This window comes from Monodelphis domestica, chromosome 4 (genome assembly GCF_027887165.1).
Source record: "Monodelphis domestica isolate mMonDom1 chromosome 4, mMonDom1.pri, whole genome shotgun sequence".
In the NCBI taxonomy this organism is placed as follows: Eukaryota; Metazoa; Chordata; class Mammalia; order Didelphimorphia; family Didelphidae; genus Monodelphis; species Monodelphis domestica.
Window position 1 is genome coordinate 155,597,223 of NC_077230.1, and position 24,565 is coordinate 155,621,787.

Here is a 24,565-nt window from a genome sequence, read left to right on the forward strand (position 1 = left end):
TGTTTATGTCAAAAAGTCTTGACAGTTTGGGGAAACATCAGATCAGTAAAAGTGCTTTGCAACTTTCCAAAAGCAATCTAGCCCATTCTTCTTATTTTTTAAGGCTAAGGTTTGCTACATTGTCCTTCTTTAATTATTGTTCCAAATATACATACTATTGGACAAACTCTCTAGGGTTCTCTTTAAGACACACCTCAATCTGGGCAGCAGACATCCCTTATCCATTTGATTCTTCCTTTATTTGGATGCCCCAAAGTCCTTTGAGTGATTATAGATCTCTTCCAAGAAGGCTGTACAATGTCTTGAGATTTCATGTAGTCAATGTAATGTCCATCAAAATCAGCAACTGAGTTCTAATTCTAAGGTTAAATTCTATTATAGCATAATAAACATACATATTTGAATTTAGTTCAGATTAGTTTTTGAAGAAGAAATTTGGATGGAAAAGAGGAAAGAGCAATGACAAATCACATAACTTCTCTTGGCCTTCCTTAGTATTCTTTTCTGGGAAATGGAGATAATAATAGTATCTACTTCTCAAATGTGGTTACATATGAAAGTTCTTTCAAAACCTTAACATACTTCATAAATGCTAGTTATGGTTATAATACAATTGGTGGTAGTGAGAATGGTGAGGAAGAAATAGATGTGAGGGTTGTTTCAAATGAACAGGACTTATTAAATGATTTGCCTTAGGGAATAAAGAAAAGGGAAGAAGTCTAGAGTATAGATGATTTGGAAAATACTGTTCCCTTATTAAGAATGTGACAGTTATCAGGGACATTTGCCAGTACACAAGTGGTCAAAAGAAATAAACAGCCAGTTTTCAAATGAATAAATATAAGCTATTGAAAACCATATGAATAACCTCTCTAATTTATTGATAAACGGGGAAATGAAAGTGAAAAGAGCTATGAGGTTCTTTCTCATAGGTACCAGATATTCAACAATGACAGAAGAGAAATGTTGCAGTTATTAGAGGAATCCTGTCAGAACAAAACAACTAGTGCATTTTTGGTTTATGCGATGGATTTGTTTAACCATATTAGAACATGATTTATATATAATACTTCCCTCTTATCCCTAAACTGCACATGCTTTTTGAGTCTTCTATCAGCACTAGAAGGTCAAGGATAAAAGAAGAGGATCCATTTGTATGGGAATATTTTTGGCAACAATTTTTTTGTTGCCATAAAAAGAACTGAAAGCATAATAGGTGTCCATCAGTTTGGGGATGGCTGGATAGATTGTGGTGTGTGCATGAAAGAATTTTATTGCCCCATAAGAAACGAGGGATATGATATACTAACATAAATATGGAGAGACTTATGTGAATTTATTAAGAATAAATTCAGCAGAACCTGGAAAACAATTTATGCAATAATTACAAGAATGTGAAAGGAAACAACTCTAAGAGACCTAAATTCTGACAAAAATTGTGACCAATCATGACTTAAAAAAAATAAGGGTAGCTCTTGCTTCAGCAGCACATAACCAAAGTTGGAAAAATCCAGAGGAGATTAGCCTGGCTCCTGTTCAAGAATGATATGCAAGTTTATGAGGCATTCCATATTTAAGGAAAAATAAAGACTAAGGATGAAATATCTTCACTCCTTAGTAGAGAAATAATAAGACTATAAGTACAGAAATGGCATATATACTCTGGCAGGGTTAGTGCATTTTGGTTTCTTGCTTTTTTTCTCCTGATTATACATATTTATTAATAAAACATTTCTAATTGGTGTAGTGGGAAAGGAAATAAGGAGATTTGGTGACTAGTAACAGATATAGAAAAAAGTAATGCTGTGAATAGAGGCACAGTGAATAGAGTACCAAAACTGGGGTCAGGAGGACCTTGGTTCAAATCTGGCCTCCGACACTTACCAGCTGTGTAATTCTGGCAAGTCATTTAAAACTGTCCGCCTAACTCGTGTCCTTCTGTTTTAGAGTTGTTCATTAAGACAGAAAGTAAGGGTTAAAAAATGATGATGTTTTGTTGGTTGAAATTTGGCTATAAGCAGTCATCAAGCAAATTTAGGTGATTATACTGATGTCCAGTATTAAATTTTCAAGAGGATCCTGTTCCTTAGTGTAGAGAACACTAGTGAGAAACCATGCCTTGGAGGACTATCTCTTCTAGAATTTCTGTCCTTGGGGCTCTACTGTTATGATAGGCCTTTGCCTCCATTTACTATGTATCTAGACTTGGCTTCAGTCATGCCTCTCTCTACTTCCAGACCATCTTTTTGCCAGTTGCATTGTTACTAAACTTATACCCTTCCATTTCCCTTCCTCTTTCTAGTTCTTGAATCTTAAACAAAACAAATGTCATTTCTTCTAAAAAGTTATGTCAATTTACTTTCCTATGGTTCTGTTCACTATCCTAATAACTTGGGGAAAAAAAAACAACCTAAAATAACCCTTCAGTTAAGCACGGTGCATGGAAGCACATTGTAGGTGCTAGAACAATCCTTTTTTTTTTCCACCCCATTTATTTGTAAATGACAGAGAAAGGCATAAATGACAATGATTCACAAAATTTGGATATCTATTCAAGCAGTGCAATGTTAGGTCCTATAATGTTTTCATTGACCCTGAGTTATGAAAATGAGAGTAAAATGATATAAGAGGAGGTGAGAGAAAAAGAAAAAGATGAACAGAAGAAAATATTGTAAGCAATATATAAAAGTTATTTCTTTCTTCTTGGGGGAGTAAGATGATGGAGCTAAAGAGCCTAAAGATTTATGTCTCAGAAAAAAAAATAATAACCATCTACAAAAAAAAGTTTTTCTAAATTGCAAGAACTTCCCCATAATGGGTCGTCTAAGTTATAACCTTCTGGTTTTCTTTTTAGCAGATCTATAACAAGAAACACAACTGAAAGTGTTGAGGGTTTTGTATATACTTTTTTTGTCTACGAGTTGTAAAAAGGAAAAAATGCATTCAGCCCAAAAATGTACATTCCAAGGTTTCGGGCCAGAGCATATTTTTACAGCCCAGTTAGAATGAAAATGATGATATGCTTTAATTATAGCCTCCTTGTGGGTACCACATACTCAACAGGTTTTCATAACTTCTCAGAATGAGAAAGGTTGCCTTAATTTGTTCCAAACTCTTACAGTTCCCCTCCCAGGACTGTCTGCAGAACTGCCTGTGATCAGATAGGAGAGACACTAATCTAGTAGATTAAAAAAAAAACAAAACACAACTACTCTATACATTGCATTACTTGCAATCCTCATAAATCGTTTAGAGCAGTTTGAAATCCTTCATGTTGGGGGCACCTTGTAGAGGTACTAGAAAGGTTTCAAAAAGTTGAGGATTTTTACATTGTTGGTCTGCCAAGGGCACCAGGAGAAGAAACTTCCACGGGAGAAAGAGGATATTCTGAGAATGAATTAAACTCAAAAATGATAACTGATGGATCTCAATGAAGGACTTTTCCCCCAGAATGATTTTATAATGGAGCCCCTGTGTGATTAGGCAGAGGTACAAGTCTGATTTGGAATGACTGTGGAAACTTGTACCTTTGGCTGAACTCATCCCCACAGGTGGGATGGGAAATGTGTCAGAGGGGTCGAGTCAGTAAATTCTTTTTGTTGAAGCCTGCAGATTCTTTGTTCTAATAAGATCATAGATTAGGGTTGGGGGCGTGTGCAGCTAGGTAGCTCTGTGGATTGAGAGTCAGGCCTAGAGATGGGAGGTCCTAGGTTCAAATCTAGCCTCAGACACTTCCCACACTTAACTCCCATTGCCTAGCCCTTACCACTCTTCTGCCTTGGAACCAATGCACAGTATTGATTCTAAGATGGAAGGGAAGGGTTTTTTTTTTTAAAAAAAAAAAAGGTCATAGATTTGGCATTGGAGGGACCTCATAGGCCACTTTACAGAAGAAGAAACTGAGACCCAACAAGATGAAGTGATTTTTTCCAAAGAATTAAACGCTGGTCCTTTGATTCCAAATCAAATACTCTTTCCTCCACACCATTTATTGCTGTTGTTCAGTCATTTTACAGTCATTTCTGACTCCATCTTGGCAAACCTTTGCCATCTTTTTCTCAAACCTATTTTATAGATGAAGAAACTGAAGCAAACTGAGTTGAGTGACTTGCCCAGGGTCACGCAGTTAGGACGTATCTGATGCCAGATTTGAACTCAGGAAGATAACTCTTCTTGACTTCTGGCCTAATACTAAGCTGCACCATGTAGCTGTCCCATGCTCATTGCCAGGCATTCAATCATTGCTTAACTGTATACAAGACCAAAGAAGTATAAGACATTTATCAAAAAGAAGTATTGTTTCAAAAATAAATTCCAAAATTCAAAATATTCAAATACATTGTTTCGAATTACAAGCAGTGTCTGGGTAAATCATTTAACCTCCATAGGCTTTTTTCCCTCATCTGTAAAATGTGATTTTTGGATAAAATAGTGTTTTAGTAAGGGTGTTGGATTGGGAAATGGGAAGTGGATTTTAGCCCTGCCTGTCACTAACTATCCGTTTTTGTTGAAGAAGTGCCTTAACTTTTTTGGATTTCTAGCATTTCATATCTACAATGGTAGAGTTGGACAAGATCATTTCTAAGGTTTCTGGACCTAACATTTTGTGATTCTAAACTAGTATATACTAACTTCCAAACCAAAGATAGTAAAGGATACAAGGTTGTAGAGGAGGAAGCAATTGTAAAGATTAATCTGCTAATGCTATATTGAAGGATATCTTCTTTTGATTCTTTTATGTATAGCTTAACTAATATATGTGTTCTAAGCACAGGTTTCTATAACAATAGCAACAATAATAATAATAAGCTGGCATAATAATGAGCACTTTGTGGTTTGCAAAGTGCTTTACAAGTGTCTCTGATTCTCAGAACAACCTTATGGGGAAGACGTGATTATTACTCCCATTTTATAGATGAAGAAAATGAGGCAGAGAGAAATTAAGATGTTGGCTCAGTGTCACACATCCAGTAAGTGTAGGAGTCAAGAATTGAACTCAGGTCATCCTCACATTTTTCTGAGGCTATCAATCCAACTCCCTTGTTTTTACAACTTAGGAAAATGGGAGTCAGGGACTTAGACAGGGTCACATAGCTAAGAAGTGTCAGAGATAGGATTCAAATCTAGATCTTCCTGACTTGAGTTCTAGTGATTGATAGATCATTATGCCATACTTCCTCCAACAAATGTATGGAGAAAAGCATCTAAAAGGCCACCTGATAAATAACATACCATTTGTGTACTATGAAAACAAGACCAAATCTTGAAGTTTTTTTTGCTTTGTTAGTACTCTGCATGGCGCCTTGAACATATTAGGTACCAAAGTAATGTGGGGTAAGTGCTTTGATTATCTGATTTTTTAAGATGAAAACAGAAAAACAAAGAGATTAAGCAATCAGGTATTCCCAGTTCCAGGTACCAATTACTTAGCCATAAAGAAGGTATTCACTGTTCTGGAAAAGATGTGACTACTTCTAATCTCCTCAAAGTAAATGTTAACTTTAATTTACCTGTGTAATGAAATCAGGTCCCCAATGACCTGATAACAGGTCATTGATACCAAGTCAATTTAATTCAGACAAAAATTTAGACCTATTTTTTACCCAAATGATCTTTGTAGAAATTTAGATAAGAATGTTTTAGAGTATTCTCCCCAACTAAATTATCTGGATTCACCCACTACTCCAATTTTGTTTCCTTTGGCTTGTAGAGACAGTAAAAAAGTTCAGAGCTCATTTTGTAGGATCAGATCTTTTATGAGTTTAATTGATAGACTAAATATGGCTTAGGTGACATAATGTCTACAGGGTAGGAGAAGGAAAGCCCAGTCCAAAATCCTTAAGGAAATTCCTCTCAGCCTAGACATTGGCAACAAAAAAGGAATACTAACACAATCCAGTCTAATTATGAAGTCTTCTCTTAATGTGGGTCAGGTACCTAATTTGGCTGGACCAGAAACATCATCTTCCATAGGAATTTTTAAGGTTTACACCTAATTATTGGTTGCTCGTTGCCTGATTTTCTCTCTCTCTCTCTCTCTCTCTCTCACACACACACAAACACACACACACACACACACACACACACACACGCGCGCGCGCGCGCATGGGCACACAAATTCTGAAATCATTTTATTGGACTATTTTATTTTACGGTGTATGTTGAAAATACAATTTTCCTTCCATCTTTATTAGTACCTTTAAGATCCAGACAGTGAAAATTCAAAGACTATTATGTAAAGAAAATTTTGTTATAAAGGTATAAAGACAGCTATGTGGTAAAGTGGATAGATTACTGGATTTGGAATCAGGAAGACTCATCCTAAGACTCTTCTTTCTGATTTCAAATCTGGTCTCTGGTACTTCCTAGTTATGTGACCCTGGGCAAGTCACTTAACCCTGTCTGCCTTGTTTTCCCCATCTGTAAAATGAATTGGAGGAGGAAATGGCAAATCACTCCAGTATCTTTGCCAAGAAAGCTCCAAATGGAGTCATGAAGAGTTGAAAGTCTGGACAACATAATTTACTTATCTCGATTAAAGAAAATCAGTGATCCCAACTAAAAGTGAAAAGACCTAGATATAAGCCACAAAATAGCATAATGGAAACAAAATATCTCCCCCAAAGTCTGAGATATACTCTCCCACCAATATATACAGAGTTTAGGGCAAAGTAGGCTCAGGCTTAGAGAGCCCATGTGGCAAATAGGTATTACACAGTGTCTGATTCCTGGAAGCCTATTTTTTTGTTCTTTGTGGAGTCTGCAAGAAGCCCCCATTGGGCATGATCCAGCTTCTCTACTGGTTTCTTTCTAGGTCTATGAATCTGTGTCTAGTCTACCTTTGGCTCCTGGGATAGACACTGCTGCCTGCTGCTGTCCTACAAGACACTGTTAGGATGCTGATGGGAAGCCCTGTGGACTTCCAGAGTTCACTGAGTCCTCTTTCTCAAACCAAGAGTAGGGTGAGATGGGAGGAGACCAAGGCTAATGCCGAGGTGATGTCTTCTTCCAAAAAACTCCCTCTCACAGGTTTGGCTAGATAGAATACATTCTTCTCATTAACTACGGCTAAAATTCAAATCACTCTAAGACCTTTTGATTCCCTACTGATTTAATATGCTGTAGGTAACCTTTCAGATATGACTAAATTTCCCTAGCCTATATTAAAATGATCACCGTGCAATATCATTTCAGGTTATTTTGTCGCTTACATTTAGGTCTTTTCACTCTTAGTTGGAATCACTTTGATTTTATTCAATGAGATCCATTTCTGCTCTGATCAGGGTATAACATTTTATCACTTAACTTTAAGTTGATAGGGTGATTTGATTGAATTAGTTTATTCTATCTTTATATATGAACTTTGTATACACAACATCAGATTAATTTAAGCAGCATAAATCAACAACATAGAACCCTCATGCCCTCCATTAATTTTTTCCTTTGGACAACTTATTGAAATAAGAAATTAAGATCAGTTTATCTGAATTATCTGAATAATTTTCATCTGTCTTGACAACCAGACAGTGTTTTCAAAAATCTAATCTTCACCAGATAAATGAGAGAATAAGGTTCTCTTAATTTTGTGCAAAATGGCAGCCATTGCAAGTATTGTGGGAGGACTAGTACTTTTAGTACTAGAGTTTGCCAAGCCCTTTTCAGGGCTCCTTATCTAATTTGGTGTATGCCTTTTACCCAACTCTCACATGAGTCTCCAAGAAACTGTAGCATTTGCAGTAGATGCACCCTGGTCAAATTGATTTAGCAGATGAACTAAATCTGGTTGAGGGTAACCAACAGGCCTCAAACCTGTTGTTGAGATGGGAGATGCCAGCCCTAAGATGCGAAGGCTTCTCCCAGTGGAATGGGTGGATGAGAATTATTTATTCTAATAACCATGAAAGTGGCTGAAGTAGGCACCATGAAACAGTTAGAGCTTGGAAGAGGCCACGATCACATTGCATCTGGGGCCATTGCCAGTCATTCTGGCTTTTGTCTTGCCCAGGACTTCAGTGATCCTAGAAGAGAGAGTGAGGGGGATGACTGTTCAACTCTGCCTCACTTAAATCCAGTTCATAAGCAAGTTAAAACATCACACTATGATGTTTTTGATCCTCTTTAACAATGGATAAACAACAATACACACACATGTATATATAATGTATGTATAAATTTGTGTCTTTACCAAGATGAGGACAGAACTAAATTTCATACTAGTATTCTGTACTGCTTATTTAGTCCTTTCTTTACATGACTTTACTTGTTGTCCATTCATGTTTCTGATGATAAAGAATCCACAGCAAAGATCAGATAAGTGTTTTTACTTTAGGAGAAGAAAAATGCTCAGGGTGAAATTAAACAAAAGTTTATCTTCAGTAACTTACTTTTAAAGCTTCGGAGTTTTGGAAGATTTCTGGTCATGAAGGGAAAGGGAATAAGGGACCCACTTCCAGACCCACTGCTTCCATAATTCTGTGGTTCTCAGAAAAATGTACCTTGTCAAGGGGCCTTCCACTTCCAATTCTGCTTGGTATAAAGTCAAGTTCTGACACATTTACCTGTTGTTGCCTGCAGCTGTCGACTTCCAATGAAAACTTCTCCATTCTCTGGGAAAGCCCAGTGAACATTTAAAGGCTATTTCAACCACAGATAACTTGAACCCTGAGCTGTTCTTAACAGAGCTTACTAATATTCAGATTTTATTATGCCTTTGGAAAGGTACATGAGTAATTAAGACAGCAGGTGAGCTAATAGCCTGAGTAAATTTCTTTTTTGGGAGTCTCTTAGTGGATATCAAGTAGATACAATCTGTAGACAACCAGAACCCAAAGTCTGAGGGAGAGTAGCTAAGTGTCAGAAACATTTTCCTTCATATTTTGTTTATTTTTCATTTCCTAATCAGTTCTTTGTGTGGAATTCAGGATTTTTCTATGTCATCATTTCATCCAAATGCTTTATCCTTGGTTGTATCCGCTTCTAATAATATATCATTGAAAGGACTTCAAAATGGATGTAAATTGTGTTACTAAATAATAGCTTATTAGAAAATGGATTCTTAAAAGCTATATGTAACGATCACATGGCAACATCTTTTGGATAAAACTGTATTATTTTTGTACAACCCTTATTGAATAGTGTAGTGTTGATCACGTAGCAGGAGGATTCAGTAATTATAACACTAACCACATTATTGCCCTACTCAGAAACTTTCTGAAGCTCCAGTTACCTACATAATCAAGTCCAGGTGGCATTCAAAACCATCCACTTAGCAGCATAAGGAACATTGGACGCTCATGCTCTGATGGTAGGAAATTATACATTGGTATTGATTGAGAAGCTACCTTGAAAGAAGCTTATGGTGAGCAGAGGGCACTATTTAATTAATGCATTAGGTAATTAATCAAGATAACTAGGTGTTACATTAGATATAGTGCTGGGTGTGGAGTCAAGGAGACCTGAATTTAAATTTGACTTAAAACACTTAAATTAGAATCATGAAAAGTCACATCATTTCAATTTGCCCAAGTTTCCCCAACTATAAAATGGAGGTAATAATAGTGCCTACCTCCCAGAGTTGGTGTGAGAATCAAATGAGATATTTTTAAGGCACAATGCCCGGTAATGTAGGCACTTCTTAAATGCTTATTCCCTTCTCCTCCCTTCCCTCATGGCAAAGTATAGAGCCCTCAACAGGATAAAGGTGCTAACTTAGAAATAACTTACCATTGTTTGTTCAAGATTTGGGGGTACAGTCTCTGACCCAGAGTATTATCATAGCTGCAATGTATGAATGGATTTCTTGGTGCCTTCTCCTGTGAATGATTTTTCTATAACTTTTAAAAGGATTTAATCAACTCTATCAGGCATCTAGAAGATATGCTACCTATGTGTGTTTCCAGATTGAAGTGATCTGGTGGGATGTGGTGTGGGACTTTGGGAGAGGTCAGCATGGAAACTACATCACTAGAAGAGAGGCCAATGACAAAAAAAAGTTGTCTGCAGAGCCAGCTGCATGCTATACAGCTGATATAGCCAGATAACCATCTAGGCACTCCCCCAATTGCTCCTGAAGCCATCATCATAAGCCTGAACTAGCCTATCTTTGAGCTTTATCTCATGCCTCTTGTCATTCAGGACAATTCACACATTCCATTCTCTTCTGCCTCTCTGGATACCATTTTCTGCTTTTGGAATTCTTTCCTTCTTTTGACCCTCATCTTCTACTTGTTGAAATTCTAAGGATCCTCAGCTAAAATACTATTTCCCTACACTATTTCCAATGACTGTCCTCTATGCTTGGGATGCTCTTTGATTCCCCTTTCTTTGCTTCTTTGAAGTTCCAGCCAAAATCTCATTTTCTGCAAGAAGCATCTATTAGTCTCCCTTTTTACCAATGCCTTCCTTCTGAAATCAACTCTAATTTTTCCCGTATCTCATATGGGTCAGCTAGATGGTACAGTAGATAGAGAGTTTGGCTTAGAGTTGACAAGATCTGAGTTCAAATTTGGCTTTGGACATTTACTACCTCTGTGATCTTGGGCAAATCATTTAACCCTGTTTGCCTCATTTTCCCTGTCTATAAAATGAACTGGAGAAGGAAATGACAAATCACTCCAATATACAGAAAACTCCAAATGGGACCACACAAAGAGTCAGACATGACTGAAATGACTGAACTACAAAATATCTTATATGTCCATAGTTGTTTGCATATTTTCTTCTCCACTGGAGTAAAAATCCATAAGGTCAAGGTCGGTGTTTTTGCCTAGAAAACATCAATAAATACTGATTGATTGATTGATTGCTGTCTAGGCCAAAGTACTAATTCCTACTATGAACTCATGGAACTTTGTACATTTCTTATGCAGTTAGAATATTTTCTTTTGTCTTAAGTAGGTGGCATGTGAGCATATGTATTAACCCTTAGGTGAAGGAACTATATTTTATTATCTTTATTTCACTTAGTATCTTGGACATATCAATCTTTCAGTCAGTAAATATTTAACTACCCACTATGTGCCAGACTTTGGGGGATCTGAAACAGAAGTAAATCAGTCAACGTGCTTATAATCTATCAAGGAGGAGAAAACATGAATGTATTTACATATGTAAAAATATTTACAAAATATAAGGTCATTTTGGGGGGAAGGCACTTCTAGCTCTGGGGAACCAGGAAAAGCCTCATGTAGAAAGATGGCACCTGACCTGAGCCTTAAAGAAAACAAGAGTTGTCAGTGGTGCAGGTAAGGAGCCTAGCTATAAGGGTACTTTGAGTGTGTGTGTACACGCATATGTGGTTGGAAGGAAACAAGCAATTATTAAGCAACTATGTTAAGTTCTTATTAAGTTATCTCATTTTATCCTCAACAATCCTGGGAGATAGGTGCTATTGTTATCCTCCTTTTATGGTAGAGGAAACTGAGGCAGACAGAGGTTAAGTGATTTTCCCAGGGTCACATAACTAGGAAGTGTCTCAGTCCGGATTTGATCTTATTTAATAAATTCTTGAGTACTGAATATGTGAATTGACATAGGGCAGGGAGAAAGGAAAGGAGAATGAATAAATTTATAAGACCTCAGAAGTAACATGAGGCAGGCCCATTCAGGCAATCAGCAATTTTCTTTTCAGGCAAATCACTCCTTAAGCAGATCAGCAAGGCAAACAAAAATCCAAATGCTCACCATTATAGTTGATTCTTATAGTCAATCAGCACCCTTCTCTGTTCCATTGGCTTCCATCCCTCATTCATGCTCCTTTCTTTAGGGCTTCAGAGTTCCTGGCTTCTACCTCTCATGATCCTTTAACCTCTTCTTCCATCTGAGTAAACTCTTACTTCTTAGTGGCCTCCGTGATTGTGATAAGGGTTAAATATGCAAATTGTTTATTAGGAAAGAGATGCTTTTAAAAGCTTTGTGTATTTTTATGTACATATATGTATGTACAAAGTGTGTGTGTATATATGGAAGAGGGGGGGGTGGGAGAAGGAGGGAGGGGGAGAGAGAGAGAAGGAGGGAGGGGGAGAGAGAGAGAGCATATTTCTAAGGTTTCATTCCCAAGGAGTGTATTCCTACTTTTAAATTCCCAAACCACAGGGACTCCCATGACTGTCAGCTCTGCATTTCCCCCTTGCTTTCCTTAGCACATAGAGTAGACTGGGGAGTCCAGTTATTCTTCTAAAAATGAACTGCATGAAGCTTAACTGAAGGGAATCAGTAGCCCAAAGGATGCAGGATGACTTTTGAGAGCTCTCTGCACAGTTTTTATAAAACATTCATAATAACCTGAGGAATTCCTATCCCTTTCCTACTCCCACACCTCAATTTGGGATTGTGTGTTGAATTCTCTTGGACTAATCACTATGGAAACTTAGTTCTTCAACCTCTAGGTTTGATTCCTAGGGTTACTGTGGCAAGAGATCTCCCATATCTGTCTCAGTTATCTGTCCGGTCAGCTCTTGACATTTTAATCAGTGACTTGATAAAAGTTCCAGATGACATGCTCATCAAATATGGACATGACAGAATGGCTAACATTTTGCATTAATAGGTTAGAATCCAAAAAGGTCTTGACAAATTAGAACATTGATCTGAATCTAATAAGATGAAATTCAGCAGAATTGGTACAAATTTTTTCACTTGACTTCTAATGATCAGCTTTGCAAGGACTAGCCTGGTGCGATGTGATTAACAAGCAGTTAATTTGGAAAGAGATCTTGGGGGTTTTAATGGATGGTAAGTATAAACTAATGCAGTGGGAATGTTTAGCTTTAAGAAGAAAAGAATGAAGGAGAAGTGGAAACAGAGAGAAGATAGCTAAATCTAAGTATTCTAAGGGTTTTCATGTGGAAAAGGGATTCGATTTTCTCTGCTTCACCCAGAAAGCAGAACCAGAAGCAGTGTGGAAACTTCCAAGAGTCACATTTGAGTGTCATGTCTACAAAAATGCTCTGATTAATAAAAGTAGAATGAACTGCTTCAAGGGTTGGCAGATTTGCCGTCTTTGCAGATCTTCAGGCAGAGGGTAAAGCCTTCTGAATGAATATCTTATATGGGGGGCTTCCTTTGTGTGGCTTGCTTGGACCAGTTTTATTACTGAGATTATTTCCAATTCTAGAATTTTGTGATTCTTTTTAGATTACTTGAATTTGATCATGTGAAACGTCTATAACAACATCTCAATTAGTACCTCCTCACTTTTCTTTTATTTTCCATATTTATTCAGATATTTCCCTATTAATATAGTTTTGGTCAATGTGTACTCTATTCTTGTTCTTTTCCCCATTTTATAATATTTTATTCATAAGATTATTTCTAAAGGCTTATCTTTTGTAAAGAAATTTATTCATGGCCAGACCTTGAACATCTATACTACAAAAGGAATCACACTAGCTGATTCAGGCCACTAGAGAACCATCTTATTTCCATAAGGCATCCAAAGAATGACTACAATTAAAATTATTTTCCCTTAAACACTTGCTGGAAGTGCAGAGGAGAGGGGGGAATGGTGGCACTCCAAAGCAGTAAATGGAACCTATTGTGCTCTTTTTTTTTCTTGTTCTAACTAAATGTCAAACCCGAAACTTCTGGAGCCATATGGGGAAAATGACACGGTTAGATTATGTGCCACTTCCCTTTACAAGCGAGTAAGCTATAGTGAACATTGCCAGCATGTTATCTAATTAAGCTAAAGGTGAGCATTTAAAAACTAACTGCTGCTGCCCCTTAATGAAGAATGGCCATTTGGAGAAACTGAGTTTTTTGGCTTTGCTTAACTAGATTCTGTGGAAATTAGTGAATAGCTCCTAGGAAGGACATATTATAGATAATTTCACTTTAAACAATATGGTAACAGAACATAAACCAAGGTGAATAGCTTACAACTCCTAGGCATTAATACTATGTACTGAGTCACCAACATTATTTCCTGCAGAGCTCAAGGCTTATTATTCAAATATTTAACTTAGTCTCATCATTACTTATAAAAAGTGATGATGGTACAGCCTAAAGAGCAGGAGCATAAAGCCCAATCTTATGTCTCCTTTAGAAGAAAGTATATACTCATTTTATTTGGCTATGATGGCCTGTGGCTTTCAGAACAAAAATGGCTTTAACATATTTGGCCTGGAGTGATGGGTGTGATTTGATCCTTAGGCAAATTTCTAATCATTTATGGATAACTGTCGTGATTTCCAGTCCTTCCTTGATGACACAGAATGACTCATATCCTTCATAAGGTATGAAACAGCTAAACAGCAATTCTCAGCCTGTTTCTTAGAAACTCATTTTTAAAATTGCTAACTATTACGTAAAGCCCTGGGGGAGAATCCACACATAAGTCTGCAGGTTCAGTGTATGAGATTTTTTTGAGGCAAGGTCTTGGATCTGCAGTCATTTAGGTATTTTGGACAGTAGTTATTTTGGTAAGGTTTGCTACTGAATTACTCCCAAAATTTTATCAGCTCACCAGCATTGCTTTGTCTGGGTACATCAGGATCAACTCCTGATCCATGCCTTCTTGGAAACACTTTAAAAGTTTGGGGGGAGGGGTCATTACATTAAATATCTCAAGGGAAAAAAAGTCTTAAAATCAAAACTCATAAGGAATTAATACAAATTTATAAGAGTAACCCATCTTCCAATAAATAAGTGAGTAAAGTATAAGAGTAGTTTGCCAAAAAAAGAGGAAGAAATAAAAAGTAAGGCAAGACTATCATTGAATCACTTAAGAAGTAAACAAGAAAGCAGAAGTTCAGAAGTGGGGGGTTATAGGTAAGCAGAGGACTGTTAGAATTACAATGGTAAATTTGAATGTTATAAAATACCCACATTTTTATATAGTGAAGGGAAAAATAAACTGCATCACAGAAATTGCAAGTTCAATAATTCCTTTTAATTTTTCCCTTTAAATTTTCAAATGGTCATGTTAATGTTAGGTTTATAATAAAAAAGGAAAAAAAAACATTTTGAAAAAGATTTTAAACTGTTAATCACAACTGTTCAAAATCAATAATATTCAGAAAAATGAAAGTTAAAGCAACTCAGATGAATCACTTCATATCCATTAAATTGATAAGATGGTAAAAGACAGGAAAATTTCTATGTTGGGGGTGCTGTGGGAAGACAGACATGCTAATCCATTGTTGCTATAGCTGTGAATTGGCCCAACTATTCTGGGAAATAATTTATAATTATGTTGGGAAAAAATAAACTGCTCTATTTCTTTGACCTAGAGCTTCCAATACCGAGACTATACCTTGAGGAGCCAGAAAAGATGCACAACGTACCAATGTGTTCATAGCAGTATTGTTAGTGATAGCAAAAATCTGGGAATAAGTACATGCCTAACAGTTGAGTAACAATTAAATATACTATACTATATGTCAAAAGTGATTGCATTATAGTTGTCCCTTGCTATATCACATTGCACTTATCCTGGCTTCACTGTATCAATGTTGTTGTTTTTTTTAAATTTATAAGTATATATCTAATTGTAAAGTTACACTTATCATGGCACACTATTTCTGATGGAATGAAAGGCAATCAACCACAGCTCTATGTTCTGTATCCGGGTGCTGTTTGGCTCAGTGACTGTAGGTTAATAAGAGTATGGAAAAGGTTTATAGGAGAACGGGAAGGATTTAGAAAGCCTTTATATGTATATATAATAAAAGAAATATAACACCACAGCTTCGCAGATTTTCATCTATTTCAGGGGTCTCTGGTACATAACCCCTGCAATAGGTGAGGATCCACTTTATTAGGAAGGACTCTTGAAAGGAGGTAACACTTGATCTGAACCTGAATGTGTGCTGAGGATTTCAAGAGGTAAAGATGTGGAAATGCATTTCAGGGATAGTGGGACAGTCTGGGAAAAGGCACAGAAATGGAATGGAGATGTAATGTCCATCACATATAGGAAACAATAAACAAGACATCTTGTCTGTAGCAGTGAAGGCATGAATGTAGTAATGTATAAATAAGCCTGCAAAGATAAACTGCAACAAGATTTTTGAAGGACTTTAAATGCCAGGCAAAGGATTTTTAAATATCATGATTCAAAGGAGTATTTTTACTATTCATCACTTTAGCTACCAAGAATCCTCTACTATGTTTTAATTTTACTCAAATTCAATCACCATGACATTATTGGCTCTTAAATACGAAATATTTACTCAATGATAACAGCAAAAGAAATAATAATTATAACATCACACTTCCTCAATATAAAGCAAATGCAGTAATAATCAAAATGTCACATTCTATACATAAACCTAGGTCACACTTATCCACCAATAAATTCAGCGTCTCTAGGAGAAAATTAGGACACATATAAGAAACTCATTTCTTCAGGGCAACTCAACTAGCAAATTCAGACCTTGATAACTCTTAGTCTCTTCAGTAACAGAATATCACACACAAACTGTTTGCTAACTGCTCTCCTTCTGATCGTCTTCACTGCCCTGAGTAAATATGTTATTTTTTCTGTTTTTGAACTAATGAAACAGTGACAAGCCCTTTCAGCTCAAAATTACCCATTTAAAAGGTCCTGAAATCATGTTTCTGTATTCTAATGAGAACCAGTTCCCTTAAACTAGAGAACATTAAAGCTTTTCCAGTTGGTTCTCTGTATAAGCCAGGTAAGTCCTGCCAGTGTTTCACATAGCAAGTTTCTGGACAGCCCATTTAGCTCTTAACATCTTGTTATATAGCAAAGAAGAGCTCATAGCAAAACTCATGGTTGACTTACTGAGCAGTGGAAACAAGCTGAGCCAACTCTTTATTCTACAGGGTTCTTCATTGTCCAATAAGATGCAAGTCTTGATGTGTGGCAAAACAAATGAGAAGCCTACTGTCTCTTTTCCCCCTCTGATACCTCAGGGGGCTAGTAGAGAGCAATGACACAAACTAAGGCGAGTTTCACTGTCTTCTAGCATGATCTATGCCTTTTACTCCACTAATATGACAAGGAATGCCTCCCTTCCTATCAGCCTCCCACAAACATAGCAGCTGAAACTTTTCTGTCTGCTTATTCTCCTTGTTTTTGAAATTAGCTCCATCACAGCTGTCTCTTCTGCTGGCTGGTTCCTTCCCTCTTAATGCCTCAAATCAAAGATTCTGAGAGCCTCCCTTGTGAGGTAAAACTGATGAAATCCAACTGTCAATTATGAGACCTATAGTCTTTATTAAATCTTCCATAGTCTCCAACATTATTTAATTTACCACTTTGTTACTCTTGATCTCTCAAGAAAGACATGACATATAAATGAGCCAAAGGACTATAGTGGGGGGCAGCTGGGTAGCTCAGTGGATTGAGAGCCAGGCCTAGAGATGGGAGGTCCTAAGTTCAAATCTGGCCTCAGACACTTCCCAGCTGTGTGACCCTGGGCAAATCACTTGACCCCCATTGCCTAGGCAAGACGGAAGGTAAGGGTTTAAAAAAAAAAAGACTATAGTGCCCTACAGCCTGGGTTATTTCTCTGTGCTCAAATAGTTCCTCCCAGTGTATTCATCTGAGGGACAATTCTCTATTCCTCCTACTAATTTGTTTCTTTACATGTAGATTTTGTTAGGATTTCATATACAGAAGTTCTTTTTCTGCCCCTTTTCAACAACCAAACTATTCACATATGAAAGGGACAGTGCTGAACACTAGAAAATTCTAACATTATGTTTCATTATTTTAGAACAGGGATTTTGTGTCATGGATTCTTTTGATAATCTAGTGAGTCCCCTCAATCCCATTCCAGAATGGTTTCATAAAACACATAGGATTACAAATGAAACCAATCATAATGAAATATGATTTCCCCCTTTTAACAAAAGTTTATAGACCCCACCTGAAATGTGTCCCTTATAAAAACAACATTTGTCTATAAATTTAGGCCAATATAGATTAATGTAGGATTATAAATAGATGAATTAAATAATTCTTGTAATATTGATGTTTAAAGGTATTCTAAGGTACTAACTACAATGTATTAGGGCAATAATGAGAAAACAAAAGGATCCTGTTCTACCACTATTTATATGTAAGTCTGATGAAAGTAGGGATATGTTGGAACCGGCTTGATTATTAAATTTTCAGTGTGAGCATTTACACCACAGAAACTGGCATATGCTACAAATCAAGACTTGACTTATTGTTTTGGTAATTATGCAGACTTCAGGAAGTGATGGAGAAAATTTTAATAATGTAAATCATGCTTAAAAGTATATCATATATACCCTGCTTTCCTTCTCTCCCACCCAAGCTGATTGTTAAACATTTGCCCACATCCCTCTGTACAAAAATCAAGAAATTTTAATTAGAATTTGAGCAAAATGGGATATGCTTTCTTCCCTCTCTTCCTGGTAAGTCTTCCCCCTCCCCTCTACAAGTACGACATCCCCATTAATCTCGATATATTAATCATTTCTATCATATTTCATACCCCTACACATAGTTGGAATATCTTTGACCAGTCTAGATCCTCTACTTTCTTCAAGCCTCAGAACCATTTCTTCCATGAAGTCTTTGACACATTTAGTTTGTAATTTTCTCTTCTTCATATTCCTATAGTACTCATAATCACATGATTTCAAATTTAATTTGTGTCCATCCTTCTGTCATTCTACCTCTTATCTTCTCTTGCCATTCTCTAGCTTGTTCATTAATTCTACCATTGTTTTGTTTATAAAACCCTATCTGCTTAGGCATAGTAGGGATTGATGAAGACTCTTAAATCTGGAGGTCCATTTTGTCTCTACATTAGACTGTAAATATCTTGAAGGCAAAAATTATGTGTTCTATGTCTTTCCAACTTCCCTCAGAGTTCAGCAAAGTGTTGGGTCATGATAAATGCTTAATGCATACTCATAGGACTTGCTTACTTGATCAAAACCTTTGATGGTTGTGATTCTGCCACTGCTGTTGGAAGCTGGCATAAAAAGAGTAGATAATGGTGCTTCTGGGTTCCCTGTCTACATAGATAGATGCTTGGTTGCAGTGAATTGTTCCCATTGAGTATTTCACAAAATCCCGATTCTGCTAAAGCATGTGGAGGGCTACCTATTATAAACCATTGGTATAGTGAAACATGAGGACAATGGAGCATGAGGACATTATGCAAGAAAATTGAAATGAAAATATTGTTATTAAAAAAATCCAGAATAATCTTAAAGAGAGCAGTTAATTAAAAGAAATAAACAAAATACACAAAGGTTGTCACTGAAGAAACTGTGCCCTCTGAGTAAAAGTGATATATATTCCTCATACCTTTGCAATAGTCTGTGAAATCTAGCTTGCTGGATTTAATGAGGTCCCAATTAAGTGTCCCCTGGAGACAATTTGTCCAGAAAGAAAGATTAGTGGCATTTAAATGAGATACTTTTCTCTGGGTTGGGGGTGGTGGATGATGCTTTTAGAATAAGAATTTCCAAATATAATTCAGATTTTCTACTGATTAGATTAGTATTGATTCTCATAAGAAAAGATAGCTTGTTGTACTAGATATGAAACTGGCCTTGAAGCCAGAAGGACCTGAGTTCAAGTCCTAAGTCCAACACATACTAGATGTGTGACTGTGCAGGGGACTTTCTTCATTCAGAAATTCCTTATACTGAAGAAATCAAATATCCAGTCCCTGTCCTATTCTTTGTCATATGATTAGTGAGAAACAATTTACTGGAAAAGATCTTTTAAGATAACATTTTATATCATTAATGTGAGATTTAAAATGGTTGAGGTCTTAAACTGTAGTGATTAAAATAGTGGAAGATATAAATTGTGATAGATATAAGAGAGGGTGAGTAATTTTGACCTCAGAAATATGTTTCACTACAGTGTCTTGGGTTTAAAATCAAATATAAGGTGGTCGCCAGGGAAATATTCCCAATTATTCCAATACCCAAGTCAATTGGATTTTATAGAGATTTTAATTAACAATACAATGAGTAATCAAAGAAAGAGAGGGAGAGTAAGAAAGGAATAAGTATGAAGGGCCTCAAGCCAATATGGCCTAGACCTGAGTCTTTTTTTTATTTGATCATTTCGAAGCATTATTCATTAAAGACATAGATCATTTTCTTTTCCTCCCCCCCACCCCCCATAGCCGACAGGTAAATCCACTGGGCATTACATGTTTTCTTGATTTGAACCCATTGCTATGTTGATAATATTTGCATTAGAGTGTTCATTTAGAGCCTCTCTGTCATGTCCCCTCAACCGCTGTATTCAGGCAGTTGCTTTTCCTCGGTGTTTCTACTCCCACAGTTTATCCTCTGCTTATGAATGGTGTTTTTTTCTCTTAGATCCCTGCAAATTGTTCAGGGATATTACACCACCATTAATGGAGAAGTCCATTACATTCGATTATACCACAGTGTATTAGTCTCTGTGTACAATGTTCTCCTGGTTCTGCTCCTCTCGCTCTGCATCACTTCCTGGAGGTTGTTCCAGTCTCCATGGAACTCCTCCACTTTATTATTTCTTTTAGCACAATAGTATTCCATCACCAACATATACCACAATTTGCTCAGCCATTCCCCAATTGATGGGCATCCCCTCGTTTTCCAGTTTTGGGCCACCACAAAGAGCGCAGCTATGAATATTTTTGTACAAGTCTTTTTGTCCATTATCTCTTTGGGGTACAGACCCAGCAGTGCTATGGCTGGATCAAAGGGTAGATATTCTTTTGTTGCCCTTTGGGCATAGTTCCAAATTGCCCTCCAGAATGGTTGGTTCAGTTCACAACTCCACCAGCAATGAATTAATGTCCCTACTTAGCCACATCCCCTCCAGCATTCATTACTTTCCTTTGCTGTTATGTTAGCCAATCTGCTAGGTGTGAGGTGATACCTCAGAGTTGTTTTGATTTGCAACTCTCTGATTATAAGAGATTTAGAACACTTTATGTGCTTATTAATAGTTTTGATTTCTTTATCTGAGAACTGCCTATCCATGTCCCTTGCCCATTTATCAATTGGAGAATGGCTTGATTTTTTGTACAGTTGATTTAGCTCTTTATAAATTTGAGTAATTAAACCTTTGTCAGAGGTTTCTATGAAGATTTTTTCCCAGTTTGTTGTTTCCCTTCTGATTTTAGTTACATTGGTTTTGTTTGTGCAAAAGCTTTTTAATTTGATGTAGTCAAAATTATTTATTTTACATTTTGTGATTCTTTCTATGTCTTGCTTGGTTTTAAAGTCTTTCCCCTCCCAAAGGTCTGACATGTATACTATTCTGTGTTTACCCAATTTACTTATGGTTTCCTTCTTTATGTTTAAGTCACTCACCCATTTTGAATTTATCTTGGTGTACGGTGTGAGGTGTTGATCTATTCCTAGTCTCTCCCACACTGTCTTCCAATTTTCCCAACAGTTTTTATCGAATAGTGGATTTTTGTCCCAAAAGCTAGGATCTTTGGGTTTATCGTATACTGTCTTGCTGAGGTCGCTTTCCCCCAGTCTATTCCACTGATCTTCCTTTCTGTTTCTTAGCCAGTACCAAATTGTTTTGATGACTGCTGCTTTGTAATATAGTTTAAGGTCAGGGACTGCAAGGCCCCCATCATATGTGTTGTTTTTTTTTTTTCATTATTTCCCTGGATATCCTTGATCTTTTGTTCTTCCAAATGAACTTTGTTATGGTTTTTTCTAAATCAGTGAAGAAGTATTTTGGTAGTTCAATGGGTATGGCACTAAATAGATAAATAAGTTTGGGTAGGATGGTCATTTTTATTATATTGGCTCGTCCTATCCATGAGCAGTTAATGTTTTTCCAATTGTAGACCTGAGTCTTAAAAGAGAAATCAGTCAGTTTTTTAACACTCACCACAAGGTCTGACTAAACAAGGATTTTAGTAACACCAGGCCAGCATCCTTCCTGAAAGAGTCTTCCAGCCAGAGATTGTTTCAAAGGGCCTCTCTCAAGAGCTTCCAGAGCTCCTACCCCAGAGGGACAGAGCCCCTCAGAGGAGCTCCTCAAGGAGCTCTCCTTCAGAATGAGAGTCAGAAATTGAGATTCTCAGAATGAGTCTTCTCAAAATGAGCTCCCTCAGAATCAGATCCAGCTCTTCTCTGAGCTCTTATTTTTAAGGGCAAAATCTCCTGTCACCTCCCCTAAGTCCTTACATCTACCAATCACTGTAGATGTTTCTAAAGGACCGCCCATTTTGAATTCACAGCTGAGTAGTTTTAATCTCTTTAGTAAGTCAAAAAAAATGCTGCTGTGTCGACAAATTTCATTAAGAAAATAACCTCTGAATAAGTCATCACCCTTTTAGGTTTAAGTAGTTTACAAGTTGCCCCACCTTTATAGGTACTTAGTATCCCATTGTATCAATTCTAAAACAGTCATGACTCAAAGAACTTCCTGTCCCTTCCATAAGCATGGATCAAAGTACTTCCATTGTTCTCAAGGAGCTCTCTGTCCTAAAGCAGTCCCAAGTAGGGTGGAGTAGGGATATTCCCAAGGCAAGGAGCCCCCACGCTCAAGTAGCTTTCTCACCATCTGCTAGGGAATTTTTTTTTTAAGTAAAAGATTCCCCAATGGGGGAAACCCCTAACATTCATAAGTCTGAGAAATTGTTAGATTCACATTAAGAAGAAACAAGATTATTGGGTCTGATCAGAAACAAATAGCTTCCTCTCTAGTGGGAAAGTCACAAAGGAGGGCCCTTTGTGTTTCATATATAAAATGGTCCCTCAGAGCTAATAAGTAAATGCATCTTTCTGCCTTCTGACACCAAATACAGAAAAACTGTTACTACTGGCAAACCAAGCTTCCATAGTGGTAGAAATAATCAGTGGCCAGAAAAGAAAATGATACCCATAAATAGCTAAAGAAAACAGCTATTTCTATATGGCTGGAAATAAACACTTTAGAAAGGAATATGTTAGTTCATGTAATTGCAGGCAGCAAGGTTTTAACTCGAGAACTTGATTGGCTACTAGCAAGTCAAGTTCCTATCCTGCTTCCCCCACCACCAAATCCTGCATTCTGCCTAACTCAGTATAGACCAACAATCGGAGAGGAGAAATATTCTCATCTAAATAGTACAGTACACTTTGAAAATACTTGGCCTTGGTGTTTTGTTTTTGTTTTCTGGGGGGAGTTTTTTTTTTGTATTTAAGTGTCATTTGTAAGTAAACTGCTATTTATTGATATTTTTAATTTTATTTGCTCTGTCCTTTTCCACTCCTTCTCTTCCTCTAAAGCTTTAATTCCTTTTGATTTCACTCAAGTGTCATTTTTCCTGATATCTAGCTGTTCATAACTTCTCTCTGCCCTACAAATAATTTGGGTTGGCTTTGTATATACATATATGTCCTTTCCTTCTACTGGACTCTAGGCTTCTTGAGGGCAGTGATTGTTTTCCTCGTTTCTTTGTTTCTCTGTTGCTTGTTCAATGAGGTTAACTTCCCATCTTCACATAACTGGTATGTTTCTGAAACTATCCTAACTCTACTTGACTCCAAGACTAACACTGTATCCATTATGTCAGATTTCCTTTCTCCATTGTGTACCTGCCTGCTCTATTCATTGATGTACATACACACACCTGCACAAACACATACACGTCAGGGAGAGCGGATGAATGAAGTAATGAAACTGATTTGTCTGACTGGATAATAGGATCAACTTTTATTATTTAATAGTTATGTTTTGGACATATAGGTTGTAGTAACCTCTTAAATATTTACATTAGCAATTATTCATATGTTTAACATATAGAACATTTTAGAAAATTACTTTTTTAGAAATTTTTGTTTTTCAGTTCAAAATTTTCTTCCTCTTTCTAGCCCTTCCACTATCTATTGAGGATGCAAATAATATGATACTCAATATACATGAAGTAATGTAAAACATTATCCATGTAGGAAAAAAAGAAGAAAAATAAAGAAAGTGTAAATAGTATACAAATAGGTATCAAGTGATAACACTTGTATAACCCAGTGGAATTGCTAGTCAGCTCTGGGAGTGAGGAGGGAAAGAAAGTGAATCACATTAAATATTTTAAAATTAAAAAAATAGAGCTTAAAACAAGAAAAATAAAGTGGTTAAAAATTTGTTTCAATTTGTACTTAGAGTTCATCATCTATCTTTGGAAATTGATCACATTATCATCGTGTGTCCTTTGGAATTGTCATGTATCATTGTAGTGAAGCCAAGTCTTACACTTGATTATTGTTACAGTATTGCTGTTACTTATACAGTTCGGTGTTCTCCTGATTGTGCTCACTTCATTTTGCATCAGTTTTTGTCTTCCCAATTTTTTTCTGAAACCATCCTTTTCATCACATCTTACAATACAATAGTATTTCATCACAATCATAAATTATAACTGGTTCAGCCATTCCCCAATTACTAGGTATCCCCTCAATTACCACTAAAAGAGTTGCTATAAGTATTTTTGTATATGTGTCTCCTTTTCCTTTTCTTTTGACCTCTTTGGAATATAGGCCTAGTTCATATCCTGAGTCAAAGCATAGGCATAATTTTATAGCCTTTGGGGCTGAGTTTAAAATTGTTTTTCATAATGGTTGAGCCTGTGCTACTTGAGAGTCTAAAAAATTTGCATGGAAG

General features: G+C 36.7%; 1 protein-coding gene and 1 non-coding gene across 7 annotated transcripts in view; both read left to right on the forward strand.

The window, feature by feature from the left end:
- FMNL2 (formin like 2) overlaps positions 1-24,565 on the forward strand; it is a 399,412-nt gene that overhangs the window by 288,493 nt on the left and 86,354 nt on the right. The window lies entirely within an intron of this gene.
- LOC130454141 (U6 spliceosomal RNA) lies at positions 1,474-1,577 on the forward strand. The gene has a single exon (XR_008911822.1). It is a non-coding gene; the product is annotated as a U6 spliceosomal RNA (small nuclear RNA).